Source organism: Anomaloglossus baeobatrachus, unplaced genomic scaffold (assembly GCF_048569485.1).
Source record: "Anomaloglossus baeobatrachus isolate aAnoBae1 unplaced genomic scaffold, aAnoBae1.hap1 Scaffold_243, whole genome shotgun sequence".
NCBI lineage: Eukaryota > Metazoa > Chordata > Amphibia > Anura > Aromobatidae > Anomaloglossus > Anomaloglossus baeobatrachus.
In genome coordinates, this window is record NW_027442056.1 from 375,359 (window position 1) to 395,286 (window position 19,928).

At 47.5% G+C, this 19,928-nt stretch overlaps 14 non-coding genes across 14 annotated transcripts; all 14 read left to right on the forward strand.

Moving 5' to 3' along the window:
- Positions 1–154: 154 nt before the first annotated feature.
- On the forward strand, positions 155–347 carry LOC142262301 (U2 spliceosomal RNA). Its single transcript, XR_012729735.1, has one exon. It is a non-coding gene; the product is annotated as a U2 spliceosomal RNA (small nuclear RNA).
- Positions 348–1,464: 1,117 nt separating this feature from the next.
- Positions 1,465–1,655, forward strand: LOC142262246 (U2 spliceosomal RNA). Its single transcript, XR_012729687.1, has one exon. It is a non-coding gene; the product is annotated as a U2 spliceosomal RNA (small nuclear RNA).
- A 1,117-nt stretch (positions 1,656–2,772) lies between these two features.
- Positions 2,773–2,963, forward strand: LOC142262249 (U2 spliceosomal RNA). The gene has a single exon (XR_012729689.1). It is a non-coding gene; the product is annotated as a U2 spliceosomal RNA (small nuclear RNA).
- A 1,919-nt stretch (positions 2,964–4,882) lies between these two features.
- On the forward strand, positions 4,883–5,075 carry LOC142262294 (U2 spliceosomal RNA). The gene has a single exon (XR_012729728.1). It is a non-coding gene; the product is annotated as a U2 spliceosomal RNA (small nuclear RNA).
- A 1,117-nt stretch (positions 5,076–6,192) lies between these two features.
- On the forward strand, positions 6,193–6,383 carry LOC142262250 (U2 spliceosomal RNA). Its single transcript, XR_012729690.1, has one exon. It is a non-coding gene; the product is annotated as a U2 spliceosomal RNA (small nuclear RNA).
- Positions 6,384–7,500: 1,117 nt separating this feature from the next.
- On the forward strand, positions 7,501–7,691 carry LOC142262251 (U2 spliceosomal RNA). The gene has a single exon (XR_012729691.1). It is a non-coding gene; the product is annotated as a U2 spliceosomal RNA (small nuclear RNA).
- Positions 7,692–8,808: 1,117 nt separating this feature from the next.
- Positions 8,809–8,999, forward strand: LOC142262252 (U2 spliceosomal RNA). The gene has a single exon (XR_012729692.1). It is a non-coding gene; the product is annotated as a U2 spliceosomal RNA (small nuclear RNA).
- Positions 9,000–10,116: 1,117 nt separating this feature from the next.
- LOC142262253 (U2 spliceosomal RNA) lies at positions 10,117–10,307 on the forward strand. Its single transcript, XR_012729693.1, has one exon. It is a non-coding gene; the product is annotated as a U2 spliceosomal RNA (small nuclear RNA).
- A 1,117-nt stretch (positions 10,308–11,424) lies between these two features.
- On the forward strand, positions 11,425–11,615 carry LOC142262254 (U2 spliceosomal RNA). The gene has a single exon (XR_012729694.1). It is a non-coding gene; the product is annotated as a U2 spliceosomal RNA (small nuclear RNA).
- A 1,117-nt stretch (positions 11,616–12,732) lies between these two features.
- LOC142262255 (U2 spliceosomal RNA) lies at positions 12,733–12,923 on the forward strand. The gene has a single exon (XR_012729695.1). It is a non-coding gene; the product is annotated as a U2 spliceosomal RNA (small nuclear RNA).
- Positions 12,924–14,040: 1,117 nt separating this feature from the next.
- On the forward strand, positions 14,041–14,231 carry LOC142262256 (U2 spliceosomal RNA). The gene has a single exon (XR_012729696.1). It is a non-coding gene; the product is annotated as a U2 spliceosomal RNA (small nuclear RNA).
- A 1,915-nt stretch (positions 14,232–16,146) lies between these two features.
- On the forward strand, positions 16,147–16,342 carry LOC142262308 (U2 spliceosomal RNA). Its single transcript, XR_012729741.1, has one exon. It is a non-coding gene; the product is annotated as a U2 spliceosomal RNA (small nuclear RNA).
- Positions 16,343–17,459: 1,117 nt separating this feature from the next.
- Positions 17,460–17,650, forward strand: LOC142262257 (U2 spliceosomal RNA). Its single transcript, XR_012729697.1, has one exon. It is a non-coding gene; the product is annotated as a U2 spliceosomal RNA (small nuclear RNA).
- Positions 17,651–19,569: 1,919 nt separating this feature from the next.
- On the forward strand, positions 19,570–19,762 carry LOC142262295 (U2 spliceosomal RNA). The gene has a single exon (XR_012729729.1). It is a non-coding gene; the product is annotated as a U2 spliceosomal RNA (small nuclear RNA).
- Positions 19,763–19,928: the final 166 nt, after the last annotated feature.

Consider the following 19,928-nt stretch of genomic DNA (forward strand, 5'->3'; position numbering starts at 1 on the left):
AGGCTTCGGCTTGGGGGAGCACCGAAGATCCCTGACCCTTGCTGTGGCCTTCTGGCTCGGAGGGACGGGGTTGATTTTTGGGGACCCTCTCCTCACGGAGGGGTCCACACGAATCCTAGCCTTTGCACTGTTTTTGGTGTGACTTCGGTCATGCATTTTTTGCGGTGCTTTGGAAAGCTTCATTAAATCAAAAATCTGTTCTTATCAGTTTAATATCTGATACGTCCCCTATCTGGGGACCATATATTAAATGGATTTTTAGAACAGGGAGATGGAAAAAGAGCTTGCTCTGTCCACTCCACGCATTGACCTGGTATTGCAGTACCTCCAGGAACGGTGCACCCCTTCTTAACCCAGTTTCCAAAAGCAGAACTCGATTCACCTGATTCATATTAGCCCGATTAGCGAATTGAAATGAATTTTTATCTAACACACTTTTTACTTGCTTTATTCATCCAAATAGCAAACTCATCACCACTCAACTTCACCAACTCTGCTATGTCCCGTGCAGTATCTTGTTGTCAGTCTAATCTAGATCATGTGTAATTGAATGGAATAGATCCCTTTTGGACAAAGTGGAGTCAGATGCTGCAGTGACCACAGGTGTGAGAGGATCTACAATTGGCATCTGGTGTTATCTCTCTGCTTCCACTCCAAATAAAGTTACCTGTTGTTACCTGAACGTCAAATACTAAGAATGGGCGGCCTATGAAAGAATTAGTACTTTCATTAAGTATACTAAACCGGCTAATTGGGAATAGACAAACTGTAAAAAGCCCTCTGAGAAAGCCCCTCTCTAACCTTTGTTAGTAAGCTTTTCTGTAGCCTGCCTGTTGATGTATTTTCGGTTTGAACAGTGCACAACATGAAGAGACGGAACACTGGCGGCTTGTCACAATGCCCCCCGATGACATCACAATAGCGCTGCTGCCTAGAAAACAAGCTGCGCAGAAGAAGTTGTTCTTTGGGTGGGAGGGTGGGCTAGTGGAAGGAGGGGGCAATCTCTTTTTTTCCCGGGTGGTAGGGGGATGACAGGAGAAGGGAAGCGGGTGGTGAGAAAGGTACAGAGGGCAGGGTTTGGGGGCTGGGAAGGAAAGGGAAAAGATTAGGGTTTGGGGATGATGAAAGGGCTTTCTACGGGTAAGGATGGCAAAGGGTGGCAGTGACGGAAAGTCAGGCAACCTGTCCTGTCCGTCTTTTTGTATCGTGAATTGGAAAGACTGCAAGGGGGAGGGGAGTTGCTTGCGCCCTAAAGGAGGAGTTATTCAGATTCATTGCAGTGGGCGGCGGCTGCAAAACGCACCATTCTTCTTGTTTTTGCTCTGCAAAGCAGCCTTTTCAAGGGTTGGCTTGGGTGACAAAATGTCTTGTGTAGGCGTGGGTTTGTCTCCCTCTCGCTCTCTCTCCCTAAGATGTGTCCGGCATAGGCCAGGGTGCCACTCGAGGCCCAAACCAATTCTGGTTATCGCTTCTCGGCCTTTTGGCTAAGATCAAGTGTAGTATCTGTTCTTATCAGTTTAATATCTGATACGTCCCCTATCTGGGGACCATATATTAAATGGATTTTTAGAACAGGGAGATGGAAAAAGAGCTTGCTCTGTCCACTCCACGCATTGACCTGGTATTGCAGTACCTCCAGGAACGGTGCACCCCTTCTTAACCCAGTTTCCAAAAGCAGAACTCGATTCACCTGATTCATATTAGCCCGATTAGCGAATTGAAATGAATTTTTATCTAACACACTTTTTACTTGCTTTATTCATCCAAATAGCAAACTCATCACCACTCAACTTCACCAACTCTGCTATGTCCCGTGCAGTATCTTGTTGTCAGTCTAATCTAGATCATGTGTAATTGAATGGAATAGATCCCTTTTGGACAAAGTGGAGTCAGATGCTGCAGTGACCACAGGTGTGAGAGGATCTACAATTGGCATCTGGTGTTATCTCTCTGCTTCCACTCCAAATAAAGTTACCTGTTGTTACCTGAACGTCAAATACTAAGAATGGGCGGCCTATGAAAGAATTAGTACTTTCATTAAGTATACTAAACCGGCTAATTGGGAATAGACAAACTGTAAAAAGCCCTCTGAGAAAGCCCCTCTCTAACCTTTGTTAGTAAGCTTTTCTGTAGCCTGCCTGTTGATGTATTTTCGGTTTGAACAGTGCACAACATGAAGAGACGGAACACTGGCGGCTTGTCACAATGCCCCCCGATGACATCACAATAGCGCTGCTGCCTAGAAAACAAGCTGCGCAGAAGAAGTTGTTCTTTGGGTGGGAGGGTGGGCTAGTGGAAGGAGGGGGCAATCTCTTTTTTTCCCGGGTGGTAGGGGGATGACAGGAGAAGGGAAGCGGGTGGTGAGAAAGGTACAGAGGGCAGGGTTTGGGGGCTGGGAAGGAAAGGGAAAAGATTAGGGTTTGGGGATGATGAAAGGGCTTTCTACGGGTAAGGATGGCAAAGGGTGGCAGTGACGGAAAGTCAGGCAACCTGTCCTGTCCGTCTTTTTGTATCGTGAATTGGAAAGACTGCAAGGGGGAGGGGAGTTGCTTGCGCCCTAAAGGAGGAGTTATTCAGATTCATTGCAGTGGGCGGCGGCTGCAAAACGCACCATTCTTCTTGTTTTTGCTCTGCAAAGCAGTCTTTTCAAGGGTTGGCTTGGGTGACAAAATGTCTTGTGTAGGCGTGGGTTTGTCTCCCTCTCGCTCTCTCTCCCTAAGATGTGTCCGGCATAGGCCAGGGTGCCACTCGAGGCCCAAACCAATTCTGGTTATCGCTTCTCGGCCTTTTGGCTAAGATCAAGTGTAGTATCTGTTCTTATCAGTTTAATATCTGATACGTCCCCTATCTGGGGACCATATATTAAATGGATTTTTAGAACAGGGAGATGGAAAAAGAGCTTGCTCTGTCCACTCCACGCATTGACCTGGTATTGCAGTACCTCCAGGAACGGTGCACCCCTTCTTAACCCAGTTTCCAAAAGCAGAACTCGATTCACCTGATTCATATTAGCCCGATTAGCGAATTGAAATGAATTTTTATCTAACACACTTTTTACTTGCTTTATTCATCCAAATAGCAAACTCATCACCACTCAACTTCACCAACTCTGCTATGTCCCGTGCAGTATCTTGTTGTCAGTCTAATCTAGATCATGTGTAATTGAATGGAATAGATCCCTTTTGGACAAAGTGGAGTCAGATGCTGCAGTGACCACAGGTGTGAGAGGATCTACAATTGGCATCTGGTGTTATCTCTCTGCTTCCACTCCAAATAAAGTTACCTGTTGTTACCTGAACGTCAAATACTAAGAATGGGCGGCCTATGAAAGAATTAGTACTTTCATTAAGTATACTAAACCGGCTAATTGGGAATAGACAAACTGTAAAAAGCCCTCTGAGAAAGCCCCTCTCTAACCTTTGTTAGTAAGCTTTTCTGTAGCCTGCCTGTTGATGTATTTTCGGTTTGAACAGTGCACAACATGAAGAGACGGAACACTGGCGGCTTGTCACAATGCCCCCCGATGACATCACAATAGCGCTGCTGCCTAGAAAACAAGCTGCGCAGAAGAAGTTGTTCTTTGGGTGGGAGGGTGGGCTAGTGGAAGGAGGGGGCAATCTCTTTTTTTCCCGGGTGGTAGGGGGATGACAGGAGAAGGGAAGCGGGTGGTGAGAAAGGTACAGAGGGCAGGGTTTGGGGGCTGGGAAGGAAAGGGAAAAGATTAGGGTTTGGGGATGATGAAAGGGCTTTCTACGGGTAAGGATGGCAAAGGGTGGCAGTGACGGAAAGTCAGGCAACCTGTCCTGTCCGTCTTTTTGTATCGTGAATTGGAAAGACTGCAAGGGGGAGGGGAGTTGCTTGCGCCCTAAAGGAGGAGTTATTCAGATTCATTGCAGTGGGCGGCGGCTGCAAAACGCACCATTCTTCTTGTTTTTGCTCTGCAAAGCAGCCTTTTCAAGGGTTGGCTTGGGTGACAAAATGTCTTGTGTAGGCGTGGGTTTGTCTCCCTCTCGCTCTCTCTCCCTAAGATGTGTCCGGCATAGGCCAGGGTGCCACTCGAGGCCCAAACCAATTCTGGTTATCGCTTCTCGGCCTTTTGGCTAAGATCAAGTGTAGTGTTGTTCGAAGAGGTGGTTTAAGCTCCAGGCCACCTTAGTACAATGATACAATGCACACTGGAAGGTTGCGCTTGCTAGTACTCTGGGTGGATAGTATATTCATCTAGAGGAAAACATGGCCCTACCAGGATCGAGGCTATTAGACTGAGTAAGGGTGGGGGGCTATGGTACAACGTGCCCCAGGACTGACGACCCTGGAGTGAGTCTGAGCTTGCTGGCTTGGGACCCCGGCAAGCCTTGGGCTCTGTAGCACACCGTACCTTGCCTTTTCATACTTTTTGAGCATATTACCCTATCCCGGCCTTCTGGCTAGGAAGGGAAATTTTTATAATCCCGGTCGGAGGTCTGGTCAGCTTTGGGCTGAGAAACTAACACCCGGTTGGAGGTCTGGGTCAGCTTCGGCAGAGAAACCAACACCCGGTTGGAGGTCTGGGTCAGCTTCGGCTGAGAAACCAACACCCGGTTGGAGGTCCGGTTAGCCTTGGGCTGAGAAACCAACACCGGTTGACGGTCCGGGCAGTTTCGGCTGCGAAACCAACAACTAGTAGCTCTCTACTCCACTTGGGTAAGATGCCTGGGTGGACGCTGGGAGCAACGACAAGGCTCAACCAGGCTTCGGCTTGGGGGAGCACCGAAGATCCCTGACCCTTGCTGTGGCCTTCTGGCTCGGAGGGACGGGGTTGATTTTTGGGGATCCTCTCCTCACGGTGGGGTCCACACGAATCCTAGCCTTTGCACTGTTTTTGGTGTGACTTCGGTCATGCATTTTTTGTGGTGCTTTGGAAAGCTTCATTAAATCAAAAATCTGTTCTTATCAGTTTAATATCTGATACGTCCCCTATCTGGGGACCATATATTAAATGGATTTTTAGAACAGGGAGATGGAAAAAGAGCTTGCTCTGTCCACTCCACGCATTGACCTGGTATTGCAGTACCTCCAGGAACGGTGCACCCCTTCTTAACCCAGTTTCCAAAAGCAGAACTCGATTCACCTGATTCATATTAGCCCGATTAGCGAATTGAAATGAATTTTTATCTAACACACTTTTTACTTGCTTTATTCATCCAAATAGCAAACTCATCACCACTCAACTTCACCAACTCTGCTATGTCCCGTGCAGTATCTTGTTGTCAGTCTAATCTAGATCATGTGTAATTGAATGGAATAGATCCCTTTTGGACAAAGTGGAGTCAGATGCTGCAGTGACCACAGGTGTGAGAGGATCTACAATTGGCATCTGGTGTTATCTCTCTGCTTCCACTCCAAATAAAGTTACCTGTTGTTACCTGAACGTCAAATACTAAGAATGGGCGGCCTATGAAAGAATTAGTACTTTCATTAAGTATACTAAACCGGCTAATTGGGAATAGACAAACTGTAAAAAGCCCTCTGAGAAAGCCCCTCTCTAACCTTTGTTAGTAAGCTTTTCTGTAGCCTGCCTGTTGATGTATTTTCGGTTTGAACAGTGCACAACATGAAGAGACGGAACACTGGCGGCTTGTCACAATGCCCCCCGATGACATCACAATAGCGCTGCTGCCTAGAAAACAAGCTGCGCAGAAGAAGTTGTTCTTTGGGTGGGAGGGTGGGCTAGTGGAAGGAGGGGGCAATCTCTTTTTTTCCCGGGTGGTAGGGGGATGACAGGAGAAGGGAAGCGGGTGGTGAGAAAGGTACAGAGGGCAGGGTTTGGGGGCTGGGAAGGAAAGGGAAAAGATTAGGGTTTGGGGATGATGAAAGGGCTTTCTACGGGTAAGGATGGCAAAGGGTGGCAGTGACGGAAAGTCAGGCAACCTGTCCTGTCCGTCTTTTTGTATCGTGAATTGGAAAGACTGCAAGGGGGAGGGGAGTTGCTTGCGCCCTAAAGGAGGAGTTATTCAGATTCATTGCAGTGGGCGGCGGCTGCAAAACGCACCATTCTTCTTGTTTTTGCTCTGCAAAGCAGCCTTTTCAAGGGTTGGCTTGGGTGACAAAATGTCTTGTGTAGGCGTGGGTTTGTCTCCCTCTCGCTCTCTCTCCCTAAGATGTGTCCGGCATAGGCCAGGGTGCCACTCGAGGCCCAAACCAATTCTGGTTATCGCTTCTCGGCCTTTTGGCTAAGATCAAGTGTAGTATCTGTTCTTATCAGTTTAATATCTGATACGTCCCCTATCTGGGGACCATATATTAAATGGATTTTTAGAACAGGGAGATGGAAAAAGAGCTTGCTCTGTCCACTCCACGCATTGACCTGGTATTGCAGTACCTCCAGGAACGGTGCACCCCTTCTTAACCCAGTTTCCAAAAGCAGAACTCGATTCACCTGATTCATATTAGCCCGATTAGCGAATTGAAATGAATTTTTATCTAACACACTTTTTACTTGCTTTATTCATCCAAATAGCAAACTCATCACCACTCAACTTCACCAACTCTGCTATGTCCCGTGCAGTATCTTGTTGTCAGTCTAATCTAGATCATGTGTAATTGAATGGAATAGATCCCTTTTGGACAAAGTGGAGTCAGATGCTGCAGTGACCACAGGTGTGAGAGGATCTACAATTGGCATCTGGTGTTATCTCTCTGCTTCCACTCCAAATAAAGTTACCTGTTGTTACCTGAACGTCAAATACTAAGAATGGGCGGCCTATGAAAGAATTAGTACTTTCATTAAGTATACTAAACCGGCTAATTGGGAATAGACAAACTGTAAAAAGCCCTCTGAGAAAGCCCCTCTCTAACCTTTGTTAGTAAGCTTTTCTGTAGCCTGCCTGTTGATGTATTTTCGGTTTGAACAGTGCACAACATGAAGAGACGGAACACTGGCGGCTTGTCACAATGCCCCCCGATGACATCACAATAGCGCTGCTGCCTAGAAAACAAGCTGCGCAGAAGAAGTTGTTCTTTGGGTGGGAGGGTGGGCTAGTGGAAGGAGGGGGCAATCTCTTTTTTTCCCGGGTGGTAGGGGGATGACAGGAGAAGGGAAGCGGGTGGTGAGAAAGGTACAGAGGGCAGGGTTTGGGGGCTGGGAAGGAAAGGGAAAAGATTAGGGTTTGGGGATGATGAAAGGGCTTTCTACGGGTAAGGATGGCAAAGGGTGGCAGTGACGGAAAGTCAGGCAACCTGTCCTGTCCGTCTTTTTGTATCGTGAATTGGAAAGACTGCAAGGGGGAGGGGAGTTGCTTGCGCCCTAAAGGAGGAGTTATTCAGATTCATTGCAGTGGGCGGCGGCTGCAAAACGCACCATTCTTCTTGTTTTTGCTCTGCAAAGCAGCCTTTTCAAGGGTTGGCTTGGGTGACAAAATGTCTTGTGTAGGCGTGGGTTTGTCTCCCTCTCGCTCTCTCTCCCTAAGATGTGTCCGGCATAGGCCAGGGTGCCACTCGAGGCCCAAACCAATTCTGGTTATCGCTTCTCGGCCTTTTGGCTAAGATCAAGTGTAGTATCTGTTCTTATCAGTTTAATATCTGATACGTCCCCTATCTGGGGACCATATATTAAATGGATTTTTAGAACAGGGAGATGGAAAAAGAGCTTGCTCTGTCCACTCCACGCATTGACCTGGTATTGCAGTACCTCCAGGAACGGTGCACCCCTTCTTAACCCAGTTTCCAAAAGCAGAACTCGATTCACCTGATTCATATTAGCCCGATTAGCGAATTGAAATGAATTTTTATCTAACACACTTTTTACTTGCTTTATTCATCCAAATAGCAAACTCATCACCACTCAACTTCACCAACTCTGCTATGTCCCGTGCAGTATCTTGTTGTCAGTCTAATCTAGATCATGTGTAATTGAATGGAATAGATCCCTTTTGGACAAAGTGGAGTCAGATGCTGCAGTGACCACAGGTGTGAGAGGATCTACAATTGGCATCTGGTGTTATCTCTCTGCTTCCACTCCAAATAAAGTTACCTGTTGTTACCTGAACGTCAAATACTAAGAATGGGCGGCCTATGAAAGAATTAGTACTTTCATTAAGTATACTAAACCGGCTAATTGGGAATAGACAAACTGTAAAAAGCCCTCTGAGAAAGCCCCTCTCTAACCTTTGTTAGTAAGCTTTTCTGTAGCCTGCCTGTTGATGTATTTTCGGTTTGAACAGTGCACAACATGAAGAGACGGAACACTGGCGGCTTGTCACAATGCCCCCCGATGACATCACAATAGCGCTGCTGCCTAGAAAACAAGCTGCGCAGAAGAAGTTGTTCTTTGGGTGGGAGGGTGGGCTAGTGGAAGGAGGGGGCAATCTCTTTTTTTCCCGGGTGGTAGGGGGATGACAGGAGAAGGGAAGCGGGTGGTGAGAAAGGTACAGAGGGCAGGGTTTGGGGGCTGGGAAGGAAAGGGAAAAGATTAGGGTTTGGGGATGATGAAAGGGCTTTCTACGGGTAAGGATGGCAAAGGGTGGCAGTGACGGAAAGTCAGGCAACCTGTCCTGTCCGTCTTTTTGTATCGTGAATTGGAAAGACTGCAAGGGGGAGGGGAGTTGCTTGCGCCCTAAAGGAGGAGTTATTCAGATTCATTGCAGTGGGCGGCGGCTGCAAAACGCACCATTCTTCTTGTTTTTGCTCTGCAAAGCAGCCTTTTCAAGGGTTGGCTTGGGTGACAAAATGTCTTGTGTAGGCGTGGGTTTGTCTCCCTCTCGCTCTCTCTCCCTAAGATGTGTCCGGCATAGGCCAGGGTGCCACTCGAGGCCCAAACCAATTCTGGTTATCGCTTCTCGGCCTTTTGGCTAAGATCAAGTGTAGTATCTGTTCTTATCAGTTTAATATCTGATACGTCCCCTATCTGGGGACCATATATTAAATGGATTTTTAGAACAGGGAGATGGAAAAAGAGCTTGCTCTGTCCACTCCACGCATTGACCTGGTATTGCAGTACCTCCAGGAACGGTGCACCCCTTCTTAACCCAGTTTCCAAAAGCAGAACTCGATTCACCTGATTCATATTAGCCCGATTAGCGAATTGAAATGAATTTTTATCTAACACACTTTTTACTTGCTTTATTCATCCAAATAGCAAACTCATCACCACTCAACTTCACCAACTCTGCTATGTCCCGTGCAGTATCTTGTTGTCAGTCTAATCTAGATCATGTGTAATTGAATGGAATAGATCCCTTTTGGACAAAGTGGAGTCAGATGCTGCAGTGACCACAGGTGTGAGAGGATCTACAATTGGCATCTGGTGTTATCTCTCTGCTTCCACTCCAAATAAAGTTACCTGTTGTTACCTGAACGTCAAATACTAAGAATGGGCGGCCTATGAAAGAATTAGTACTTTCATTAAGTATACTAAACCGGCTAATTGGGAATAGACAAACTGTAAAAAGCCCTCTGAGAAAGCCCCTCTCTAACCTTTGTTAGTAAGCTTTTCTGTAGCCTGCCTGTTGATGTATTTTCGGTTTGAACAGTGCACAACATGAAGAGACGGAACACTGGCGGCTTGTCACAATGCCCCCCGATGACATCACAATAGCGCTGCTGCCTAGAAAACAAGCTGCGCAGAAGAAGTTGTTCTTTGGGTGGGAGGGTGGGCTAGTGGAAGGAGGGGGCAATCTCTTTTTTTCCCGGGTGGTAGGGGGATGACAGGAGAAGGGAAGCGGGTGGTGAGAAAGGTACAGAGGGCAGGGTTTGGGGGCTGGGAAGGAAAGGGAAAAGATTAGGGTTTGGGGATGATGAAAGGGCTTTCTACGGGTAAGGATGGCAAAGGGTGGCAGTGACGGAAAGTCAGGCAACCTGTCCTGTCCGTCTTTTTGTATCGTGAATTGGAAAGACTGCAAGGGGGAGGGGAGTTGCTTGCGCCCTAAAGGAGGAGTTATTCAGATTCATTGCAGTGGGCGGCGGCTGCAAAACGCACCATTCTTCTTGTTTTTGCTCTGCAAAGCAGCCTTTTCAAGGGTTGGCTTGGGTGACAAAATGTCTTGTGTAGGCGTGGGTTTGTCTCCCTCTCGCTCTCTCTCCCTAAGATGTGTCCGGCATAGGCCAGGGTGCCACTCGAGGCCCAAACCAATTCTGGTTATCGCTTCTCGGCCTTTTGGCTAAGATCAAGTGTAGTATCTGTTCTTATCAGTTTAATATCTGATACGTCCCCTATCTGGGGACCATATATTAAATGGATTTTTAGAACAGGGAGATGGAAAAAGAGCTTGCTCTGTCCACTCCACGCATTGACCTGGTATTGCAGTACCTCCAGGAACGGTGCACCCCTTCTTAACCCAGTTTCCAAAAGCAGAACTCGATTCACCTGATTCATATTAGCCCGATTAGCGAATTGAAATGAATTTTTATCTAACACACTTTTTACTTGCTTTATTCATCCAAATAGCAAACTCATCACCACTCAACTTCACCAACTCTGCTATGTCCCGTGCAGTATCTTGTTGTCAGTCTAATCTAGATCATGTGTAATTGAATGGAATAGATCCCTTTTGGACAAAGTGGAGTCAGATGCTGCAGTGACCACAGGTGTGAGAGGATCTACAATTGGCATCTGGTGTTATCTCTCTGCTTCCACTCCAAATAAAGTTACCTGTTGTTACCTGAACGTCAAATACTAAGAATGGGCGGCCTATGAAAGAATTAGTACTTTCATTAAGTATACTAAACCGGCTAATTGGGAATAGACAAACTGTAAAAAGCCCTCTGAGAAAGCCCCTCTCTAACCTTTGTTAGTAAGCTTTTCTGTAGCCTGCCTGTTGATGTATTTTCGGTTTGAACAGTGCACAACATGAAGAGACGGAACACTGGCGGCTTGTCACAATGCCCCCCGATGACATCACAATAGCGCTGCTGCCTAGAAAACAAGCTGCGCAGAAGAAGTTGTTCTTTGGGTGGGAGGGTGGGCTAGTGGAAGGAGGGGGCAATCTCTTTTTTTCCCGGGTGGTAGGGGGATGACAGGAGAAGGGAAGCGGGTGGTGAGAAAGGTACAGAGGGCAGGGTTTGGGGGCTGGGAAGGAAAGGGAAAAGATTAGGGTTTGGGGATGATGAAAGGGCTTTCTACGGGTAAGGATGGCAAAGGGTGGCAGTGACGGAAAGTCAGGCAACCTGTCCTGTCCGTCTTTTTGTATCGTGAATTGGAAAGACTGCAAGGGGGAGGGGAGTTGCTTGCGCCCTAAAGGAGGAGTTATTCAGATTCATTGCAGTGGGCGGCGGCTGCAAAACGCACCATTCTTCTTGTTTTTGCTCTGCAAAGCAGCCTTTTCAAGGGTTGGCTTGGGTGACAAAATGTCTTGTGTAGGCGTGGGTTTGTCTCCCTCTCGCTCTCTCTCCCTAAGATGTGTCCGGCATAGGCCAGGGTGCCACTCGAGGCCCAAACCAATTCTGGTTATCGCTTCTCGGCCTTTTGGCTAAGATCAAGTGTAGTATCTGTTCTTATCAGTTTAATATCTGATACGTCCCCTATCTGGGGACCATATATTAAATGGATTTTTAGAACAGGGAGATGGAAAAAGAGCTTGCTCTGTCCACTCCACGCATTGACCTGGTATTGCAGTACCTCCAGGAACGGTGCACCCCTTCTTAACCCAGTTTCCAAAAGCAGAACTCGATTCACCTGATTCATATTAGCCCGATTAGCGAATTGAAATGAATTTTTATCTAACACACTTTTTACTTGCTTTATTCATCCAAATAGCAAACTCATCACCACTCAACTTCACCAACTCTGCTATGTCCCGTGCAGTATCTTGTTGTCAGTCTAATCTAGATCATGTGTAATTGAATGGAATAGATCCCTTTTGGACAAAGTGGAGTCAGATGCTGCAGTGACCACAGGTGTGAGAGGATCTACAATTGGCATCTGGTGTTATCTCTCTGCTTCCACTCCAAATAAAGTTACCTGTTGTTACCTGAACGTCAAATACTAAGAATGGGCGGCCTATGAAAGAATTAGTACTTTCATTAAGTATACTAAACCGGCTAATTGGGAATAGACAAACTGTAAAAAGCCCTCTGAGAAAGCCCCTCTCTAACCTTTGTTAGTAAGCTTTTCTGTAGCCTGCCTGTTGATGTATTTTCGGTTTGAACAGTGCACAACATGAAGAGACGGAACACTGGCGGCTTGTCACAATGCCCCCCGATGACATCACAATAGCGCTGCTGCCTAGAAAACAAGCTGCGCAGAAGAAGTTGTTCTTTGGGTGGGAGGGTGGGCTAGTGGAAGGAGGGGGCAATCTCTTTTTTTCCCGGGTGGTAGGGGGATGACAGGAGAAGGGAAGCGGGTGGTGAGAAAGGTACAGAGGGCAGGGTTTGGGGGCTGGGAAGGAAAGGGAAAAGATTAGGGTTTGGGGATGATGAAAGGGCTTTCTACGGGTAAGGATGGCAAAGGGTGGCAGTGACGGAAAGTCAGGCAACCTGTCCTGTCCGTCTTTTTGTATCGTGAATTGGAAAGACTGCAAGGGGGAGGGGAGTTGCTTGCGCCCTAAAGGAGGAGTTATTCAGATTCATTGCAGTGGGCGGCGGCTGCAAAACGCACCATTCTTCTTGTTTTTGCTCTGCAAAGCAGCCTTTTCAAGGGTTGGCTTGGGTGACAAAATGTCTTGTGTAGGCGTGGGTTTGTCTCCCTCTCGCTCTCTCTCCCTAAGATGTGTCCGGCATAGGCCAGGGTGCCACTCGAGGCCCAAACCAATTCTGGTTATCGCTTCTCGGCCTTTTGGCTAAGATCAAGTGTAGTATCTGTTCTTATCAGTTTAATATCTGATACGTCCCCTATCTGGGGACCATATATTAAATGGATTTTTAGAACAGGGAGATGGAAAAAGAGCTTGCTCTGTCCACTCCACGCATTGACCTGGTATTGCAGTACCTCCAGGAACGGTGCACCCCTTCTTAACCCAGTTTCCAAAAGCAGAACTCGATTCACCTGATTCATATTAGCCCGATTAGCGAATTGAAATGAATTTTTATCTAACACACTTTTTACTTGCTTTATTCATCCAAATAGCAAACTCATCACCACTCAACTTCACCAACTCTGCTATGTCCCGTGCAGTATCTTGTTGTCAGTCTAATCTAGATCATGTGTAATTGAATGGAATAGATCCCTTTTGGACAAAGTGGAGTCAGATGCTGCAGTGACCACAGGTGTGAGAGGATCTACAATTGGCATCTGGTGTTATCTCTCTGCTTCCACTCCAAATAAAGTTACCTGTTGTTACCTGAACGTCAAATACTAAGAATGGGCGGCCTATGAAAGAATTAGTACTTTCATTAAGTATACTAAACCGGCTAATTGGGAATAGACAAACTGTAAAAAGCCCTCTGAGAAAGCCCCTCTCTAACCTTTGTTAGTAAGCTTTTCTGTAGCCTGCCTGTTGATGTATTTTCGGTTTGAACAGTGCACAACATGAAGAGACGGAACACTGGCGGCTTGTCACAATGCCCCCCGATGACATCACAATAGCGCTGCTGCCTAGAAAACAAGCTGCGCAGAAGAAGTTGTTCTTTGGGTGGGAGGGTGGGCTAGTGGAAGGAGGGGGCAATCTCTTTTTTTCCCGGGTGGTAGGGGGATGACAGGAGAAGGGAAGCGGGTGGTGAGAAAGGTACAGAGGGCAGGGTTTGGGGGCTGGGAAGGAAAGGGAAAAGATTAGGGTTTGGGGATGATGAAAGGGCTTTCTACGGGTAAGGATGGCAAAGGGTGGCAGTGACGGAAAGTCAGGCAACCTGTCCTGTCCGTCTTTTTGTATCGTGAATTGGAAAGACTGCAAGGGGGAGGGGAGTTGCTTGCGCCCTAAAGGAGGAGTTATTCAGATTCATTGCAGTGGGCGGCGGCTGCAAAACGCACCATTCTTCTTGTTTTTGCTCTGCAAAGCAGCCTTTTCAAGGGTTGGCTTGGGTGACAAAATGTCTTGTGTAGGCGTGGGTTTGTCTCCCTCTCGCTCTCTCTCCCTAAGATGTGTCCGGCATAGTCCAGGGTGCCACTCGAGGCCCAAACCAATTCTGGTTATCGCTTCTCGGCCTTTTGGCTAAGATCAAGTGTAGTATCTGTTCTTATCAGTTTAATATCTGATACGTCCCCTATCTGGGGACCATATATTAAATGGATTTTTAGAACAGGGAGATGGAAAAAGAGCTTGCTCTGTCCACTCCACGCATTGACCTGGTATTGCAGTACCTCCAGGAACGGTGCACCCCTTCTTAACCCAGTTTCCAAAAGCAGAACTCGATTCACCTGATTCATATTAGCCCGATTAGCGAATTGAAATGAATTTTTATCTAACACACTTTTTACTTGCTTTATTCATCCAAATAGCAAACTCATCACCACTCAACTTCACCAACTCTGCTATGTCCCGTGCAGTATCTTGTTGTCAGTCTAATCTAGATCATGTGTAATTGAATGGAATAGATCCCTTTTGGACAAAGTGGAGTCAGATGCTGCAGTGACCACAGGTGTGAGAGGATCTACAATTGGCATCTGGTGTTATCTCTCTGCTTCCACTCCAAATAAAGTTACCTGTTGTTACCTGAACGTCAAATACTAAGAATGGGCGGCCTATGAAAGAATTAGTACTTTCATTAAGTATACTAAACCGGCTAATTGGGAATAGACAAACTGTAAAAAGCCCTCTGAGAAAGCCCCTCTCTAACCTTTGTTAGTAAGCTTTTCTGTAGCCTGCCTGTTGATGTATTTTCGGTTTGAACAGTGCACAACATGAAGAGACGGAACACTGGCGGCTTGTCACAATGCCCCCCGATGACATCACAATAGCGCTGCTGCCTAGAAAACAAGCTGCGCAGAAGAAGTTGTTCTTTGGGTGGGAGGGTGGGCTAGTGGAAGGAGGGGGCAATCTCTTTTTTTCCCGGGTGGTAGGGGGATGACAGGAGAAGGGAAGCGGGTGGTGAGAAAGGTACAGAGGGCAGGGTTTGGGGGCTGGGAAGGAAAGGGAAAAGATTAGGGTTTGGGGATGATGAAAGGGCTTTCTACGGGTAAGGATGGCAAAGGGTGGCAGTGACGGAAAGTCAGGCAACCTGTCCTGTCCGTCTTTTTGTATCGTGAATTGGAAAGACTGCAAGGGGGAGGGGAGTTGCTTGCGCCCTAAAGGAGGAGTTATTCAGATTCATTGCAGTGGGCGGCGGCTGCAAAACGCACCATTCTTCTTGTTTTTGCTCTGCAAAGCAGCCTTTTCAAGGGTTGGCTTGGGTGACAAAATGTCTTGTGTAGGCGTGGGTTTGTCTCCCTCTCGCTCTCTCTCCCTAAGATGTGTCCGGCATAGGCCAGGGTGCCACTCGAGGCCCAAACCAATTCTGGTTATCGCTTCTCGGCCTTTTGGCTAAGATCAAGTGTAGTGTTGTTCGAAGAGGTGGTTTAAGCTCCAGGCCACCTTAGTACAATGATACAATGCACACTGGAAGGTTGCGCTTGCTAGTACTCTGGGTGGATAGTATATTCATCTAAAGGAAAACATGGCCCTACCAGGATCGAGGCTATTAGACTGAGTAAGGGTGGGGGGCTATAATACAACGTGCCCCAGGACTGACGACCCTGGAGTGAGTCTGAGCTTGCTGGCTTGGGACCCCGGCAAGCCTTGGGCTCTGTAGCACACCGTACCTTGCCTTTTCATACTTTTTGAGCATATTACCCTATCCCGGCCTTCTGGCTAGGAAGGGAAATTTTTATAATCCCGGTCGGAGGTCTGGTCAGCTTTGGGCTGAGAAACTAACACCCGGTTGGAGGTCTGGGTCAGCTTCGGCTGAGAAACCAACACCCGGTTGGAGGTCTGGGTCAGCTTCGGCTGAGAAACCAACACCCGGTTGGAGGTCCGGTTAGCCTTGGGCTGAGAAACCAACACCGGTTGACGGTCCGGGCAGTTTCGGCTGCGAAACCAACAACTAGTAGCTCTCTACTCCACTTGGGTAAGATGCCTGGGTGGACGCTGGGAGCAACGACAAGGCTCAACCAGGCTTCGGCTTGGGGGAGCACCGAAGATCCCTGACCCTTGCTGTGGCCTTCTGGCTCGGAGGGACGGGGTTGATTTTTGGGGACCCTCTCCTCACGGTGGGGTCCACACGAATCCTAGCCTTTGCACTGTTTTTGGTGTGACTTCGGTCATGCATTTTTTGTGGTGCTTTGGAAAGCTTCATTAAATCAAAATCTGTTCTTATCAGTTTAATATCTGATACGTCCCCTATCTGGGGACCATATATTAAATGGATTTTTAGAACAGGGAGATGGAAAAAGAGCTTGCTCTGTCCACTCCACGCATTGACCTGGTATTGCAGTACCTCCAGGAACGGTGCACCCCTTCTTAACCCAGTTTCCAAAAGCAGAACTCGATTCACCTGATTCATATTAGCCCGATTAGCGAATTGAAATGAATTTTTATCTAACACACTTTTTACTTGCTTTATTCATCCAAATAGCAAACTCATCACCACTCAACTTCACCAACTCTGCTATGTCCCGTGCAGTATCTTGTTGTCAGTCTAATCTAGATCATGTGTAATTGAATGGAATAGATCCCTTTTGGACAAAGTGGAGTCAGATGCTGCAGTGACCACAGGTGTGAGAGGATCTACAATTGGCATCTGGTGTTATCTCTCTGCTTCCACTCCAAATAAAGTTACCTGTTGTTACCTGAACGTCAAATACTAAGAATGGGCGGCCTATGAAAGAATTAGTACTTTCATTAAGTATACTAAACCGGCTAATTGGGAATAGACAAACTGTAAAAAGCCCTCTGAGAAAGCCCCTCTCTAACCTTTGTTAGTAAGCTTTTCTGTAGCCTGCCTGTTGATGTATTTTCGGTTTGAACAGTGCACAACATGAAGAGACGGAACACTGGCGGCTTGTCACAATGCCCCCCGATGACATCACAATAGCGCTGCTGCCTAGAAAACAAGCTGCGCAGAAGAAGTTGTTCTTTGGGTGGGAGGGTGGGCTAGTGGAAGGAGGGGGCAATCTCTTTTTTTCCCGGGTGGTAGGGGGATGACAGGAGAAGGGAAGCGGGTGGTGAGAAAGGTACAGAGGGCAGGGTTTGGGGGCTGGGAAGGAAAGGGAAAAGATTAGGGTTTGGGGATGATGAAAGGGCTTTCTACGGGTAAGGATGGCAAAGGGTGGCAGTGACGGAAAGTCAGGCAACCTGTCCTGTCCGTCTTTTTGTATCGTGAATTGGAAAGACTGCAAGGGGGAGGGGAGTTGCTTGCGCCCTAAAGGAGGAGTTATTCAGATTCATTGCAGTGGGCGGCGGCTGCAAAACGCACCATTCTTCTTGTTTTTGCTCTGCAAAGCAGCCTTTTCAAGGGTTGGCTTGGGTGACAAAATGTCTTGTGTAGGCGTGGGTTTGTCTCCCTCTCGCTCTCTCTCCCTAAGATGTGTCCGGCATAGGCCAGGGTGCCACTCGAGGCCCAAACCAATTCTGGTTATCGCTTCTCGGCCTTTTGGCTAAGATCAAGTGTAGTATCTGTTCTTATCAGTTTAATATCTGATACGTCCCCTATCTGGGGACCATATATTAAATGGATTTTTAGAACAGGGAGATGGAAAAAGAGCTTGCTCTGTCCACTCCACGCATTGACCTGGTATTGCAGTACCTCCAGGAACGGTGCACCCCTTCTTAACCCAGTTTCCAAAAGCAGAACTCGATTCACCTGATTCATATTAGCCCGATTAGCGAATTGAAATGAATTTTTATCTAACACACTTTTTACTTGCTTTATTCATCCAAATAGCAAACTCATCACCACTCAACTTCACCAACTCTGCTATGTCCCGTGCAGTATCTTGTTGTCAGTCTAATCTAGATCATGTGTAATTGAATGGAATAGATCCCTTTTGGACAAAGTGGAGTCAGATGCTGCAGTGACCACAGGTGTGAGAGGATCTACAATTGGCATCTGGTGTTATCTCTCTGCTTCCACTCCAAATAAAGTTACCTGTTGTTACCTGAACGTCAAATACTAAGAATGGGCGGCCTATGAAAGAATTAGTACTTTCATTAAGTATACTAAACCGGCTAATTGGGAATAGACAAACTGTAAAAAGCCCTCCGAGAAAGCCCCTCTCTAACCTTTGTTAGTAAGCTTTTCTGTAGCCTGCCTGTTGATGTATTTTCGGTTTGAACAGTGCACAACATGAAGAGACGGAACACTGGCGGCTTGTCACAATGCCCCCCGATGACATCACAATAGCGCTGCTGCCTAGAAAACAAGCTGCGCAGAAGAAGTTGTTCTTTGGGTGGGAGGGTGGGCTAGTGGAAGGAGGGGGCAATCTCTTTTTTTCCCGGGTGGTAGGGGGATGACAGGAGAAGGGAAGCGGGTGGTGAGAAAGGTACAGAGGGCAGGGTTTGGGGGCTGGGAAGGAAAGGGAAAAGATTAGGGTTTGGGGATGATGAAAGGGCTTTCTACGGGTAAGGATGGCAAAGGGTGGCAGTGACGGAAAGTCAGGCAACCTGTCCTGTCCGTCTTTTTGTATCGTGAATTGGAAAGACTGCAAGGGGGAGGGGAGTTGCTTGCGCCCTAAAGGAGGAGTTATTCAGATTCATTGCAGTGGGCGGCGGCTGCAAAACGCACCATTCTTCTTGTTTTTGCTCTGCAAAGCAGCCTTTTCAAGGGTTGGCTTGGGTGACAAAATGTCTTGTGTAGGCGTGGGTTTGTCTCCCTCTCGCTCTCTCTCCCTAAGATGTGTCCGGCATAGGCCAGGGTGCCACTCGAGGCCCAAACCAATTCTGGTTATCGCTTCTCGGCCTTTTGGCTAAGATCAAGTGTAGTGTTGTTCGAAGAGGTGGTTTAAGCTCCAGGCCACCTTAGTACAATGATACAATGCACACTGGAAGGTTGCGCTTGCTAGTACTCTGGGTGGATAGTATATTCATCAAGAGGAAAACATGGCCCTACCAGGATCATGGCTATTAGACTGAGTAAGGGTGGGGGGCTATGGTACAACGTGCCCCAGGACTGACGACCCTGGAGTGGGTCTGAGCTTGCTGGCTTGGGACCCCGGCAAGTCTTGGGCTCTGTAGCACACCGTACCTTGCCTTTTCATACTTTTTGAGCATATTACCCTATCCTGGCCTTCTGGCTAGGAAGGGAAATTTTTATAATCCCGGTCGGAGGTCTGGTCAGCTTTGGGCTGAGAAACTAACACCCGGTTGGAGGTTCGGGTCAGCTTCGGCTGAGAAACCAACACCCGGTTGGAGGTCTGGGTCAGCTTCGGCTGAGAAACCAACACCCGGTTGGAGGTCCGGTTAGCCTTGGGCTGAGAAACCAACACCGGTTGACGGTCCGGGCAGTTTCGGCTGCGAAACCAACAACTAGTAGCTCTCTACTCCACTTGGGTAAAATGCCTGGGTGGACGCTGGGAGCAACAACAAGGCTCAACCAGGCTTCGGCTTGGGGGAGCACCGAAGATCCCTGACCCTTGCTGTGGCCTTCTGGCTCGGAGGGACGGGGTTGATTTTTGGGGACCCTCTCCTCACGGTGGGGTCCACACAAATCCTAGCCTTTGCACTGTTTTTGGTGTGACTTCGGTCATGCATTTTTTGTGGTGCTTTGGAAAGCTTCATTAAATCAAAAATCTGTTCTTATCAGTTTAATATCTGATACGTCCCCTATCTGGGGACCATATATTAAATGGATTTTTAGAACAGGGAGATGGAAAAAGAGCTTGCTCTGTCCACTCCACGCATTGACCTGGTATTGCAGTACCTCCAGGAACGGTGCACCCCTTCTTAACCCAGTTTCCAAAAGCAGAACTCGATTCACCTGATTCATATTAGCCCGATTAGCGAATTGAAATGAATTTTTATCTAACACACTTTTTACTTGCTTTATTCATCCAAATAGCAAACTCATCACCACTCAACTTCACCAACTCTGCTATGTCCCGTGCAGTA